Raw genomic sequence first — 15,819 nt, 5'->3', positions numbered from 1 at the left:
GATCAACCTTCCCAACTGTCCTCTAGAAAGGCCCACTGGAGACTTTGCTTGTCCCAGAGGAAAAATGCACTCAGTCAAAAACAGTCAGTACGTCATTGTACCAGTTACCAACAGCTGGCAAGCACGTGAAAAACACAGGAACGCTTGACACTGCTGGCGGGAATGTGTATTAGAGAACTACTTGAGAACAGTCTAGAGGTTCATTGGGATTTAAGGTAGGGCTATCAGACACTCAAGCCAACCCGTTGGCAGATCCACGGCAAAGAAAATTCAATCCGTATGCACAAAGGCCGTCTTTGCTCTCACATCTACTGCAGCGCTGTTCAAAACAGCTAACCCGTGGAAACAGGAAACGCAGTACACATAGGCAATGTGGCGCCAGTCGATGATAAGACACCAGTGAAGACGTGAGTGGAGCTGGAGTGTGTTAGGTGCTGTTAGTCAGGAACAAAAGAAGTGTGCACTCGAGCTGGCATCCACCTACGGAACTGGACAGAGTTGATGCCACACAAGCTGTGAGTGGAATACTGCTCACCAGAGACTGGAAAGTGTTGGGGGCAGGGAAGAAGGGAAAGGACACTCGGGAGTCATAGAATAGCACACACTGCATTTGCTTAACATTAAAAGGCTCTAATCAAGAGATGATCACAATGAAGATTTCTTATATGAAATACTTTTTGGCTTTTAACCAGAGTGGTTGTTCATAATTTCAGAACAGTATGGGAGGTAAGACATGAACTTGACTCTGATTCACTCACAAGTTCAGCGTGTCAAAAGTCGTTAGTGGACTCAGATCTTATGACAATAACCTTTCAATGGGGTTAGTTTGGACAAGGAGGATCCAGTGTATCCTTTGGGAGTCCTCAAGTGAAACAAAGGGATGACTCCAGCCCCAGTGTGTTCGTCAACAGAGAAGTTTAATATATAGCATAAAGATATATATGTGTGTGTGTGTGTGTATATATATATATATATATATATATATATATATATATAGCATGTAGTTATAGTGTGGAATACTATTCAACTCTTAACGAGACAATCATGTTACCTGTGACAAGGTGGGTGAATCTGAAGGATATTGTGCTATTGAAATACTAGTCACAGAAAAGCGAACACTGAGGGACCCTACATATATGTGACAGTTGACAGAGCTGTATTCAGAGAGGGGAGCTGAGCGATGGATTAGCTGATAGGATCTGGTCGGCTTTAAAATATCCTACTCAGAACCAGGAGAATACATATTATTTCAAGAACGCATCAGGCTTCTACCACATGCTGTATTTTCACCCATAAAACCCAGGAAGACTTACAAACCAAGGTGAACTTTTAGGCAAATTTTAAATAATTTAAAACACAATAGATTCCTTCACTAAGTAGAAGAAATAAGCTAGAAACCAAGACAGTGAAGTTTCCCCACTCTGAGAAGTCAGTTTCTTCTCCACCAAGCATCACACCAAAGCTGCACCTTTGGTCTAGCCGCTCAGAGGCCAGGCTGGGATGACAACTTAGGGCCATGAATTCAAGACTACCTGGGCCAAATCTCAAGACCCAATTAAAATTAACTTAAATGTAAAAGGAAGCTAGAAAGCAGGATCAGAGGTTAAAAGCACTTTCAGCTCTTCCAAAGGATCTGAGCTAAGTCCCTCATGTCTGGAGGCTAACAACTGCTGTAATTCCAGCTCTAAGAAATGCCCTCCTCTGGCCCCATAGACGCCTGCATGTGTGCGTGTGCTCACACATGCACACATGCACACACACACAAATAAAACATAAAATAAAACCTTACAAAACACACACAGGTGGGAAAAAGGTTCCTCAGTAGCCCAGGGGTCAAACAGAAATGCTTTCTTAAACACTGATCTAGAACAGACTGTAAATAAAACGTAACGCCACACTCTGTAAAACAGAAGCGAAACTGGGTCAAGAGGAATCGTGTTGAGCATAAATGCTGGCATGAGATGGGAGAAGACATCATGAGTCCACATCCTCAGCTTGTCTAAGAACTTTAAAAAGTAGAGAAAAGAAAGCCAGAGCACGCAGAAGAAACTTCCAAGCAATGGAAAGTAGGAAGTGAGGGAAATCCGAGGACAAATGTAGGCATAAACCCAGTCACCTGGAGAATGTCCCTCAAAAATGACAAACTGCCAGATCTTGTTCACAGAGAAAAGGCATCATCTGAGTAGTTACTCAACAATTAGAGGTCTTTTTTTAATTTAAAAATTTCTGAAAAGGGAATGTCCCTGTTCCTGATGGTTCCGTCAGAATATGGAAGAAGAAACGATTCCCAACTCATGGTCTAGAACCTAAGACCAAAATCATACAAAGAACGAATAAAAGAAGCCACAGACCACTGTCCTTCATAAATTTAGATGCAAATGTTCTTACCAAATTTAGTAATTAAGTGTATATACATGCTTGTGACTAATCAATAATAATTATTTGTCTCTTTGAATTTTGAGCCAGGATCCCACGTAACCCTTACTAGCTTCGAAGTCATTATATAGCCAAGGACAACCTTGAACTCCTAATCCCACCTCTACTTCCCAAGTGCTGCAATCAGACATATTCTTACCCCTTATGGCTGTCACCTCCATTCACGGTAAAAGTCTCATTGTATTAGGAACAGAGAGGGATGTCGTGGACCTCCAGAAACAGCAGGCACAGGAGTTCCAAAACCCCCAAAAGACAACAACATCTGTCCGTGTTCAAATTCCTTAATAAAGCAGCGTGTATTCCCATGTAATGGACACTGTCATCCTGTGGATTCTTTAAGCCCTCTGCATTGCTAACAAAACAACACAGACGCTATGCAATTAGTTACTCTATTTTTTTCTGGGAGGGGAAGCGAAAAGGAATCATAAATGTAAATATATATTCGGCACACAAGCAATTTTCAAGTTTTTAAACATTTTCAATTTATGGAAGGGTTGGCAGAACAGTGGGATGACAATGACAATACACACACACACAGACTCACAGACACATACAGAGACACACACACAGACACACACACAGAGACACACACACACACAGACACACACACAGAGACACACACACACAGACACACACACAGACACACACACAGAGACACACACACACAGACACACACACAGACACACACACACACACACACACACAGACACACACACAGACACACAGACACACACACACACACACAGACTCACAGACACATACAGAGACACACACACAGACACACACACAGAGACACACACATATACACACAGACACACACACACACACACACACACACACACACACACACACACTACAACTAGCATTGTACTTAACAGGGACTAAGCAATGTCTGCTTAACCCCGGGAACAGGATGCTGTCAACTCATCACCTTTACTTAAGGTGATACCAGAGGTTCCAGCCATTGTACTAAGAGCAAAAGAGGCGTGTAGGTTGGAAGGAAAGCAAATTGTTGTGCGGATGATGTAATGCAGATGATGTAATGATGCTGTGCAGATGTTTAGTATGAAGAGAAAATATCTGTAAATTCTGTCACCAAGAAACAAATTCAGTAAGGTTACAGGTTAACAAAATTGAGACACAAAACCGACTGCACGTTTTACTCACTGACAACAAGAAAATAGAAACAGTAATTTGAAATTGGGTGTCATTCATATTTGTTCCAGGTAAAGAGAAAGGACTTTAATGCGTGCCAAAATCTGTATCATCAAACTTGTTGATATTGACAGAAGACGTCAAGTAAGACAGCCTGAGAGAATCTGTCATGCTCACAACTTGGAAAAGCTGAGATAGTGAGGATACTGACTAACTTCAAATGTTTCCACAGACAAACAAGACTGACGCTAAGTTTAATTTATAAAATGGCATGGTATATATCATGATTACAGATTTACAAAAGTAATCTCGTAGATTTTTTAAAATAAGGAAAAATAATTGAAGAACATACCTTTTGAAACAATCCAACAGTAAATTTTTAGGCTGCTAAAATAAACAATTATATATGTAAGCAAGAAAAGCAAAAATAGAAAAATTGACTATATAAAATTAAAAAGACCATAGCAGAGGGGAAAATTGATCCACAGAATAGGAAACCATATCTGCAAAACATCTACTGAACACACAATTAGCAGCTAGAATGTACAAATGCTACAGTGTAACAATGAAAATCAAAGAATGCTTTTTGAAACAATCAAATATCTAATGCTATTTGTAAATGGATGCCTTTAATAGACATGTCTCTGAAGACGATGTGTATATTCTAAGCATATGAAAAGGTGGATGTGCAGAGGCACTAATCATCTGAGAAATACACCCCAAACCACAGTGAGACGTCACTTCACACAACACCCCAAAGGAGGTAGTGTCAGCGTGAGTGTGGAGATTGGGACACGTGTGCAGGGCTGGTGGCAAAATACTGAAACTTCTGTACAAAACAACATGGGAGTTCCTCAAAGTGTGCAAAGTAGAACCACCCTATGACCCAGGCACCCTGCTTGCAAATGCAGTTCGAGAACGGTGGAGACAGCCTGAAGAGACGTGTGATTCCCACATCCACTAGAGCCATGAAGTGAAAACAACACAGATGCCATAAAGGAGCCAACAGAGGGACGCGGTGGGATCCATCCACACAGTGCTTGCTACTCAGCCTTCAGGTGGAGGGGAAATCTGACCCCTGCTACATACAGCAGGGTGAACCCTGAGGGCACTGTGCTGAGATAAACGGATACGAGAGGCACACAGCTTCTGACTCCGTCCCCCTGAGATCCTATCTCATTAGATCAGTATCTAACATATTTAAATTCATAGGCACAGAAAGCACAATGTTGGCTACCTGTGGCTGAGATCAAAAAAAAGAGGAACGACATACTTTCCCAGACACAGAGCGAAGGTCTGAAATCTTGGCCAGATCCAACTCTGGTATACTATGGTTTCGCATGTATGTGTTTTGTGCACGATAGTTCCGTTCATAAACTAGGCACAGTAGGAAGTCAACAAGGACAACTCAGAGTGAAAAAAAGACAGCCCAACGATCCGACCTGTAAAAGGCACAGGAATGTCCTTGTTCATACCTCACTGTGCTCACGGCCATGGAAACCACTGCCCATGATTGTTTTCTTTCTTATTGGGCGTTCTTGCCTGGTCGCTTGGGTATTTCTTACTTCTTCTTGCCACATCTAAGTCCCCAGAGCCACTGCCTGCACGCTCTGGAGCCTCGCTACTCAGAACCGTGAACCATTATTTCAAGAACTTCCCACTTGATATTTTTTTAGACCACGGTTATCCATTTGTAAATGAAACCATGAAGGATGACATCATAGACCAGCAGTGACTGCTGTGTTTTTTTTTTTTGTTTGTTTTTTTAGAAAACACTACAATCACTTTCATATTGACACAATTAGATAAGAAGATGAACAGTTCATTTTGGTATCATCAGCCAAGTTTTGAAGATCCAAAATTTATATTCAATGATACATAGTATAATAATACTGAGTATACATTTTTGGGTTTTATGAGGTTTTTAGATATTATTTTATTTTTAATTATAATTATTTTAATCGTGTGTGTGTGTGTCTGTGTGTGTGACTGTGTCTGTGTGTGTGTCTGTGTGTGTATGTGTCTGTGTGTGTATGTGTCTGTGTGTGTGTCTGTGTGTGTCTATGTGTGTCTGTGTGTGTGTATGTCTGTGTGTGTGTGTCTGTGTGTGTGTCTGTGTGTGTGTTTGTGTGTGTGTCTGAGTGTGTGTGTGTGCATGTCTGTGTGTGTGTCTGTGTGTGTGTCTGTGTGTGTATGTGTGTGTATGTGTGTATGTGTCTGTGTGTGTCTGTGTGTGTCTGTGTGTGTGTGCGCGTGTCTGTGTGTGTGTCTGTGTGTGTATGTGTGTGTGTCTGTGTGTGTCTGTGTGTGTGAGTGTGTGTGTGTCTGTGTGTGTGTATGTGTGTGTATGTGTCTGTGTGTGTCTCTGTGTGTGTGTGCGCGTGTCTGTGTGTGTGTCTGTGTGTGTCTGTGTGTGTGTCTGTGTGTGTGAGTGTGTGTGTGTCTGTGTGTGTGTATGTGTGTATGTGTGTGTGTATGTGTGTGTGTCTGTGTGTGTCTGTGTGTGTGTCTGTGTGTGTCTGTGTGTGTGTCTGTGTGTGTGTCTGTGTGTGTGTGTGTGTGTGTGTGTCTGTGTAGGTTTGTGAGAGCAGGGGGCCACAGAAGGCAGAAGGATGTGTTAGATCCCTCGGAGCTAGAGTTACAGGCAATTGTGACCTGCCTCACAAGGGGGGCTAGGACCCAAATTTGGGACCCATTCCAGCACAATGACTTAACCACCGAGAGATCTCTCCACCCCCCACATGCATTTTCTTAAAGTTATTCCCAATAGAAAGTGCTTTTTAACATTCACACATTCTGTATCTTTATTGCTCTTATCCCTTGCATGTTCTAGAAACAACATTCTCAAATTAAGTACCAAATGGAAACACATATGCTATGCTTAACTAATGAGGAATTCATGTTATACTTAATACCGAGACAAGGCTAAAAACGGCTCTTGAGACACACACACCCCCAAATAAACTTTTTAAAAATAAAATGTCTCTTTTTCCAAAACAACAGCCCCAAAACACAGGGAACAGCAACCATTTCATTACACCAAATGTCTGTTTGGTATCAGTTTTAGACAGGTGAAAAAAGATTTTTGCTCAGATATAATCTAATATTATTTTAACTTTTAAAGCCATGTATATATTGTTTGTATGTGCATATGCACACTATTAAAGGAAAGTCACACATGTACATGGGACAAATAGAATCAGAGGAGCCCTTAGGAAGTAATTTCCCTCACATGGGTCATATGGGTTCGAGAGTTCAAACTTGGGTCTCTCGCTTGTGAAGCAAGCACTTCTCCTGCTGAGCCAACTCTCTGACCCAAGCTCATTACTGATTCTGAGAAGCACTGGTCCTTCCCTCCCTTACAGCCTCCCTTAGTACTTAAGATGCCTGTTTTCTTTCAACTTATCTCTGTCGAGTTCTAGAAATGATATTTCATACTTTCCAAAATTAATGGGTTTAAATGTGAACTATTGATCACGAAGGTATTCAATAAATTAAGTTTTTCTCAAGCGCCCTAAAGGAAGTGAAACCAAAAGACTATTAATAAAAGCCAGCCATGGGCATCCTCTTCATTTCCTATAAGGTACGAGCAGTGGAGAAGCAATACCGAGACATGTATTTAGAGGGACGGTTATGGGCCAGGTGCTGGTTCTCTGTACGCCAATGTCTGCTGGCTTTGTGTCTCTTTAGTTCTATTTTTCACATTGTTAAAATGATTCCTGCCCATCATAGGATTGTAGATTATGTCACTCATGATTATTCTGTGGATGTGATCAAGACTAAGTAAATATACTCACAGATGGCTCATGAATATTAAACCAATTGACTACAGAAAAGGGTTCAGTTCCCATCTTATCCCTTTCCGGGACTATTCCAGGGCCATTAGATAGCTGCAGACTGTACCAGACACAGACTAAGAACTAACTTAACTATTCTGCTTCTCCAGTTATCACTCCAGATGTTCCATGTGGCCATATGTTTTATCTAATGGGTCCTTTGAAGAGTAGACTTTCAATTAGGACAGAATTATGCACTAAGATGTTTCCAGGAAAGGCAGTGACAAACCTACAGTTGCTTTTCTCACCAATATTCCACATTAAAATACGGTAAGGCAATGCCAATTAAGTTCTGCATGCAGTTCAAGGAGGAATACTTAGAAAAGAGAGATGGAATTACCTTTAATGAGAGTGTCTAGGGATGTCCACAAGCCAGCCACGACCTACAGCCAAGGAGTGATCTTGAAGATGCCACCTGGATTGCTGTTCCCTCACCGGCTAAATCTACAGATGTCCTACTTGCTTTAAACGACAGCTTCGCTGCCCAAATGCTAACGGAGGAGGGAGGAACTTTCAACATAAAAATAAAGTTTTAAAAAAGAAACCAGGCTATTTTCATCCTGTCGAATAGGCTGTGTGGTACCAGTTCACACTTCACAAGGCAGTGGGTGAGAGAGCTAGAATTGTTCAAAAATAATCCTTTGTCAAATGCAACGTTTCGTTTCACACGGCCAGGCAGAGGGACAAAAATAACACAGGGCTGGTAGCTTAGGTGTCCCAACAATTGAGAATCAGCAGCCAACGTGGCAGCTTTGCATATCGACAATATCATTAATTTCAGGGCAGGGATAAGCGATCCCAGAGACCTTTGGGGCACCCTGAGAGAAGACCCCAATGAGCTCTTGACCACTGAATTCTAAAACCTGAAGAAAAAAAAAAGTCAGCCAACCAACCAGGTGCTTTCAAATAAAAGATGTGAGAAAGAAAGGTGGGGAGTTAACACATAAAGCACCCATGCCCTAGAGTCTAAATGAGCCTGTTGTCTTGGCTTTGTCACTAATGGGACACTAGTGGTATACACTAATGGCGGTCATGTGGTCCAATGGGAAATAAAGGTGAACAGGGAATGAAGAGTTAAACCCAGTTACACATCCACTCTATGTTTGATGGATAATGTCTGAGACAAATGGAAAGAGACCTGTAAGCTCCTAAGAACTTAAGCCAACTTTTTCATAATAGGCTCCAACTAACCATAAGGCAAATTCAGCTTAAAATCCTCAGGTCCTTGAAAGCCTAGCTTCCATCAGAAATCATCTCCTGGGGCCTAAGAGGATGGTCAAGCTCCACTGAGGTTTGCAGTGCAATGCTCTAGTCTTCATTGCTTCAAGACTGCCTCGTTTTAGAACAAGCTTCAGCTCCTAAGTGTGTCCTCCATAGTAGTCATACCCCTTGTCTCCCTTCCCCTACCAGAGACCCTTTAGAACCAACTGCCTCAGTGGAGCCCCAGTGTCATAACCCAAGAAAGAAGGACGGAAGTGGATCCCCAGAGAAGCCCAATGAAGAACTTTGGGGAATAAGTCAAGAGCCCAGGTAAAGTACCTTCTGAACTATGGGCTCCTGTCTTACTCTTAATAGGAAAGGAATGTTATGTGTCTTTTCAACACATAAGGAAAACTGAGGCATGGTCTCCTCCACAGAGGAAATTTTTTCCTCTGGTGAGAAATGAGGTAAGAATCTAAGTGTTGGGTGGTGACACTAAACATGTTATGCATCTCCCAGCCGCCACTCTGCTCAAGGGTCATCTCTGACAAACATACAGCAAGGGGTAAACAGGAGCCATCAAGGCCCATCAAATGTGCCTTGTACTGGTGGACTTTGTAGTGGGGGCTCCTGCAAAGAGTTGTGGTGTGGCACGGGTCACTGATTCTCTACATTATAGACTGAGAGAGCTTCAATCCGTGCCCAGCATTACTGAGGTACCAAAGCTAAAGACCTGGGAATGTGACATAGAAGAAGGGAGGCTAAAGTCTGAAGGAGACTGTTTCAGGAAACAGGAAAATGGTAGAGTTGGGCCCACAAGCACATCCCCAGGAGCTGAATGAAGGTTCTCTATCACAGGTGCCTCTTCTCTGGACAGACGCTCCCCCTTTCTCATCAGACCTCTTCTCTGGTTTTAACTGTGTCTTCTTTCTTTAGCTCTAAATGCTCACTTTCTCTAGGCTCTTAGGATGTAGTTACTTGTTCAGAGGAAAAGCTGAGTTGCCCGAAACAGGGCGATCTGAGAAGCCACAGACATGACTAGCATTTTTAACAACACACCAATATTGTATAGCCAACTGCACCTGAACTGGACATGTAAGCTTTAGTAGAGACTCAAAGCTTGCTGAAACCGTCTAATTTGAAGAGTCCATACCCTTTCTCCAGAGACGTCAGCCTATAGATTTAATCTTCAAGATAAAATATTTAGGCATCAAAATGCTCACCAGGATGTCATGATTATGATCAATAATTTATTGACAAGGAGGATTGACTAGGAACTCAATCAGTATGTCTACCTCATGGAGAGCTACTTGGGTATTTAAAATGAGTGCTCACAATTTTGTGAAAATTAGTAAAAGTGAAAAAAAATACAGTAATAGCCACTCCCAGTTGAAGCCAAACACGAATAAAGCTGCCAATGGTTGTCTTCGCTTGGTAAGAGTCCGCTACCTATTTATATTTTCATACTTTCCAATTTGCTCATAATTGTACGATGGATAAAAAAAAATTTAAAGGGTGACTCTCATTAAAAGGAATATTTTCTTTTCACAGAATTTCTTTCCTGCATTTAGTCGATAATTCTTTTAGTGTCCGAAAGGACTCCATTTTCCTGCTAGGGTACTGAGGCAAAGGAAACGATGGTCGGGAGCAAGAAAAACTCACTCTGACTAAAACTATCTCTACTGGTTCTGTGGCTACCTCATCAGACACCGGTCTCACACCTGACCTTCGAAGTTCCTCACCGCCCAGAGCCCAGCACATCTCAACTGACCGTTTCTCTACCTATGGAAATCATCTAAGTTTCAGATGGTCACTTAATTCACTTCTGTGCACGAAGACGGCCCTGGCCGTCTGACCCCCCACCCCCACCCCCACTTCTACGGGTTCCCTCTTTCAGGTGTTGCTATAATTGCTGTAGCACCTAATGTTACGCCACCTGCCGACATTGAGACCATTCTATGTCACTCAGTTTGTTATTTCTGAGTAGGTAAATACCTCTCATCTAGACCTGGAGTTTCTTGAAGTCATAAATTTGGATGCTTTTCAGTAGTTACTGGTCAAATGCACAGGAGGCAGAGAGGAAGTGGGACTCTTCAGAGCAGCTGTACCCTCGGTGGTATCATCTAAGTGAAGCCCGCTGTTTTAAAACCCTGCCTATGACATCACTAGCAGGACCTGCACTTTCCATTTTCTGCTTCTGAAGCAGTAAATAGTCTATTTCTGCTTATTCATTCATATCAATTCCGAGGTTCCTCTTGGGATCAAACAGATTGGATTGCAGTGTGCCTCACCAAGGGGCAGGATATAAATAGCAAATGAAATGACCTTCTAGAAATCACAAGACCACTCACAGGGTCCCACTTCTCGTGCAGGTTTTGTCCGAACAACAAATATAACTCTTTGTCTCCACGTTATGTCCTTACTTAGGCTGTGGACTTTAGTCTATTAATATCCCTTTTAACGAAAAAGAGAGCTCTCCAGGTCAATTGTTCCAGTGCTTTAGAAGTGATGGGCTAAATGGCCGTGCTCTTGTGTGCCATCAAACACTCTGCCAGGACTTAGAAATAGACGCCATCTGTGCATTAGCAACCTGACACCCAGGACATCAACAAGAGTTGCATATCTTAAGAGAAAAATCCATAAATCATAAATGAAAGCAGCCAAAGGACCTGCCAGAGGAGAAAGAAAGACCCAGTGTCCACCACTTCTGCAGATGGAGGGTACAAGGTCAATATGACTGTTGCCCCTGACGGGCAGGGCATCGATGAACAAAACCCATTTCCCACTGTCCACGTACCCATCTTACTCTAGCACATCCATGTTCTATTTAATAAGCCTGTTGTGTGCTAGCACTTACTGGATGACCTCAAACCTCCTCCTTAGTTCAGCTCCTTAACCTATAAACTGTCACCTGCTATGCCAAGTCCCAAGGCTGTGACAAGTCAAGTAGCATTACTTGAGTCCCGGCTTTATTTAACACCGTGCTGTGCACGATTCAGCCTCGCACCCCGTAAACTAGACCACTGTTCTTCCTTTGAGTGTTGCCCAAAGATTAAATGGCAATTTCCAGACTGCTTACTGTGAGGCTAATTGGTTCTCCCAAAACTCGAGCATCCAGTATCTATCACCACCCACAATCGGGTTGTGCATCTCTGGTTTCGGGCCCAGCTCTCCCAGAGAGAGTTGTCCAAATAGACATTTTTTGCTAGATGCTAAGGAAGTGGATGTTCTCTCACAGGGTCATTCCCATGTGTGCAGGGAAATCTGCAGAAAGTTTACATGTTGCTGTCGCTAGTGCTTAAGATTACTTCCATGAAAATTAATTTTATACTTAATACCTAATGATGCATAAGTGGACCCAAGACTGACTGATACAGTAGATGGTCCGTGGATGTTGCAGTGAGGGAGACCTGGATTCAAATTCTTGTTCTGTGACCTTGAGATTGTAATTTAAGATTTCTGGTCCTTACTTTCCAGAACTGACCCTGAGTTGATGTGATAATCTAACTCGATTGCACGCACGCGCCTGCACACACGTGCACACACACATACACACACACACACACACAAATGTGCCTAAAACATGGTTATTATTCATAATCCCTATACATCTTTTCTTTTTTGAATCAGTCAAATCAATGCTGACAAGTTTTACAAAAAAAATTTTTTTTCAGTTTTGGGGGATGTTTTGATAATCAGATAAAGTGGATGTCTAGTGGGATGAGAAGGAAAGGGAGGTGGGGGGAGCGAGAGCTCACTGACACACTTTCAAGAATACACAACATGCTTTGCTCAAGGAGGTAGACACTGGGGCTCGGAACAGAATATCAAGACAGTAGGGGACTGGAAGCTCTGCCCCCTTCACACTACCAGAGCGGGTCTAGAAACTGAAGTGGGACCCCACAAATAATCTGGTCTAGTCCCCCTCCTCCTTCTACCCAAACCACTGGGCGCCAATGATGCTGAATCACGAGCCTGGCAGCAGCCGCCCTCCTCACAGCTTCCACCCTGGCAGTCTCCAGCCAGGACAGGGACGGGGGAATGGGCGCCTAGACCTGGGGTGTGGAGGAGAGGGGCGGGGGCAAGGACAGGTACTCACAGCTGAGGCACCTCTCTGGCTGGATCCAGGGGCCGGTCCCTCGGTGGCCTACACTCCCCGCCAGCGGCTGGAGGCTCCCCGGTCGGCCCACCCCACGGGTCGTCCTGGGATCACCTCAGCTCGCCCACCGCCGGGGCAGCCACGGTTCAGAGCTCAGAAGCTCGACCCGACCAGGAGCAGCTGGAGCAGCTGTCGTTCCCAAGGGGGTGGAAGCTACCGATGGACCAGACCATTTGCCCGCTGCGCCCAGGGGTGCGCGTCGTGCATGGAGGTGCGAGCACCAGAACCTCGGGAGGGCTAGCGACGGGCAGGAAAAAGCAAGGAAAAGGAGGGACCTCTGCCCGCAGCTCGCCCTGAGAGCTACGGACTTCTTGGATCCGTGGCTTCTCATCTAGGTGTACAGAAGGATGAGCTGGGCTTTCCAGGACACCCCTCACCCCGCCTTATTCTTGGTCCCGCTCAGGGAGCGTTCGGAACGCCCTTAACAGAGGACCTAGCAACGCTAGCTCCAGGGTGGCGTCCCCTCCTAAGGGGATGCTAGGAGAGCTGGCTTGACACCTATCTGAGCCACCTCCTTCTTCACCCGGTGACCTAGGCTACCAGGTCCCAAGTCCCTGCGTCAGCTTATCATAGAGGAGTGCCTTAGACCTCGCAAATGGGCTGTTCTGATCTTTTATCATTATTTAGCTAATAATAAAAGAATATCAAAAGTCAATCTAAAAGTTAGACGGTATGATCGAGTGAGCGCCCTCCCAGCAGGTGGTTTGTATGTCTGAGGACGTTAGAGCCACTGTCAAATTCTCAACACGGAAGTTGGAAAATGTAGATTGAAGGGGCGGACACTTTGAACAGATCTATGGAAGAATCCAGAAGAAATTCAAAAATAGTTGTGGTTTTTTGTTCATGAGTTCAGAGATTGCTGTCTTGGTAACTCAGAAATAATCGCGATTTTACATGAGATGAACCTCACATGACTGGAAAAAGTTCATAAGCATGAAATTTCTTTGACTTCCATGGGTTTCCTGCCCCTGTCCCAGCCAGACTCACATTGTGTTTCCAGAACGCAAAGGTTAACAACTATTTAGTTCTCTCCATCCAGAATAAAATTGGTAGTTAGTTATAAAATGTGACTAGGGTTCAGTGCTTAGTGTACCCCAAATAAAATGAAATGTCCCAACTTTACAGTTACTGTTTCTGGATTAAAGTGGTGTCCCCTCGAACAAGCCAACATAAATCGAGCATTGAAGTGAACATTGCAGTGGAAGTATTTTCAAGTCTAGCCTTTGCTTCCTACTTTACTCCTATTGAGATCAGTGGGAAAGCTCCTGGTTTTTAGATGGGGTTTTAAATGGTGCAGAACAGATGCTGACATCTGGACTTAATGCTCCAGGCGAGGGAGCGGGGCAGGGAATACACTGTAAGCCTTAACATAGCTATTGCTGGGACCTGGGTGTGAGCTTGACCTTTGTGAAAATTGGGTTTTATGACGGAGAAAGGATATTTGAGTATCTAACGTGGACATCAACCCTGATGTAGAACAGGGGACCAGAAAGAAGTGAATGGACTTTTCCCAGAAGAGTTGGGGCATCAAGGTCAGAAGCTCAACAGAGCATTCCGTGAGGATAAGGATCTGCTGCCAATCTCACACTATCGTTACTCTGAGCCCTTACACTATGCTTGAATTTCAGGCCACCATTCTTCCAATCCCAAGCAAGAGTAAGAGTCACTCCCAACTTCGAAGCTCAAGACAGGGACCGTTTACAGAACTCTGGAGCAGAAGTTGTTGCTTTTCCGTGTGGCGTGCTCTTGGGATAAGGTAAACAGATGCTGATGTCCACACATCAGCACAGGCATAGCAGCCATCCCCAGAGCCCACGTTGCTGGGGAGCCCAGAGAGCCGGCTCCCTAGAGAAGCCAACAGCTCAACACGGGGCACAAAGCCTCAGCCTCAGCTATGTGCAGCTCTCCACATTCAGTTGTTTCACTGTTAAAGGTAGCAGTAATGGAGATAGAGAAGAATCCAAGAGATGGCTCAAGATAGAAAAGAATACAAAAAGAAGGGACATGGCCTATGGATCTAGGGACTTGATGGTGCTGTGTCATCTGTAGCCACCTATTCAAATCCTATTGATGTTCTTAGCACATGTTTCTGAATGAAGAAAGGGAATATTTTATGACAACTTGGGACGTCGTCCAAGTGAAGGAGGTCGGGTGTCACATGGCCTGCACCCTCTGTTCCCTTTCAATGTCTTGAAAACCTAAATATATAGTACGGCCATAGAGGGAAAAATCACTTTCCAAGATGAGCATATGAGGTTTTAGATCTAAGCACTACTTTTCCAATCCTCGTGGCAAGAGGCAGGTCAGACGTGGGGAGAGAAAAGATTTTTCTGGGGTGAATGAAGCTTGACTTACGGGAAGGATCGTTAGTATCCAAGGTTGCTGTAAGCGTTATTTACATGTCAGCTATTAAGGCAAATTCATTTGTATTCACAAACGAGCATGATCTAGGAATCTTTAAAACTATTGCCTCGAAATGATACTAAGAAAGGTAAAAACGGCGCTTGGTGCCTTTGACAAAATTAAGTTGTGGTAAACCGCTCAGGGCAGAAGGCTTAACAGAGCATGCTCACTCAGTTTCTAACATACGTCAGATTAGGTCAACGTTTGCATCATCCCATATACTCAGCTGAAGATGTGAGTTGTGTGGCTTCTCCTAGTCTGCCTTGAGCTAGTACTTAGTGAATGATTAGTATTTCTGAGGTAAACTTACTACCGCGTCCATCATAAAGACGATGAAACCGCTAGTTAAAATGACAACGTTAGAGGGAAAGCTGCCTTCAAACTTGAGCCAGCGCCTGGCATCACATTCCACATACCGTCGTGGTAGTTTGCCGCTCGGAAAGCAAGCCATGAATTTCATGCCTGTTTGCAGTAAGGAAATCTATTTCATACTTCCGCATTCATTTTTGGTTTCTTGACACGGTTTTGCTGTGAATCCTGACAGCCTACCAAGTGCTGGGAAGATAGGCGTACACCAGTGTGCCCAGCCATACATAGTTTGACATCTATTTGCACTGCTAGTTTCTAAGA

General features: G+C 43.7%; 1 protein-coding gene across 26 annotated transcripts in view; it reads right to left on the bottom strand.

Annotated features, from left to right (window-relative positions):
• Ttll7 (tubulin tyrosine ligase like 7) overlaps positions 1-12,908 on the bottom strand; it is a 123,106-nt gene extending 110,198 nt beyond the window's left edge. For 19 of the 26 annotated variants that reach the window (NM_001433161.1, NM_001433163.1, NM_001433164.1 and 16 more), the window contains 1 exon segment: positions 12,727-12,908. The gene's annotated coding sequence lies outside the window, so the exon portion shown is untranslated. 26 annotated transcript variants of the gene reach the window in all.
• Between the last annotated feature and the right edge of the window lie 2,911 nt (positions 12,909-15,819).

The sequence above is a fragment of the Rattus norvegicus genome, chromosome 2 (genome assembly GCF_021556685.1).
Source record: "Rattus norvegicus strain SHRSP/BbbUtx chromosome 2, alternate assembly SHRSP_T2T, whole genome shotgun sequence".
Lineage (NCBI taxonomy): Eukaryota > Metazoa > Chordata > Mammalia > Rodentia > Muridae > Rattus > Rattus norvegicus.
The sequence above is the reverse complement of the archived record's forward strand: the minus strand, read 5'-3'. Positions and strand labels throughout refer to the sequence as shown.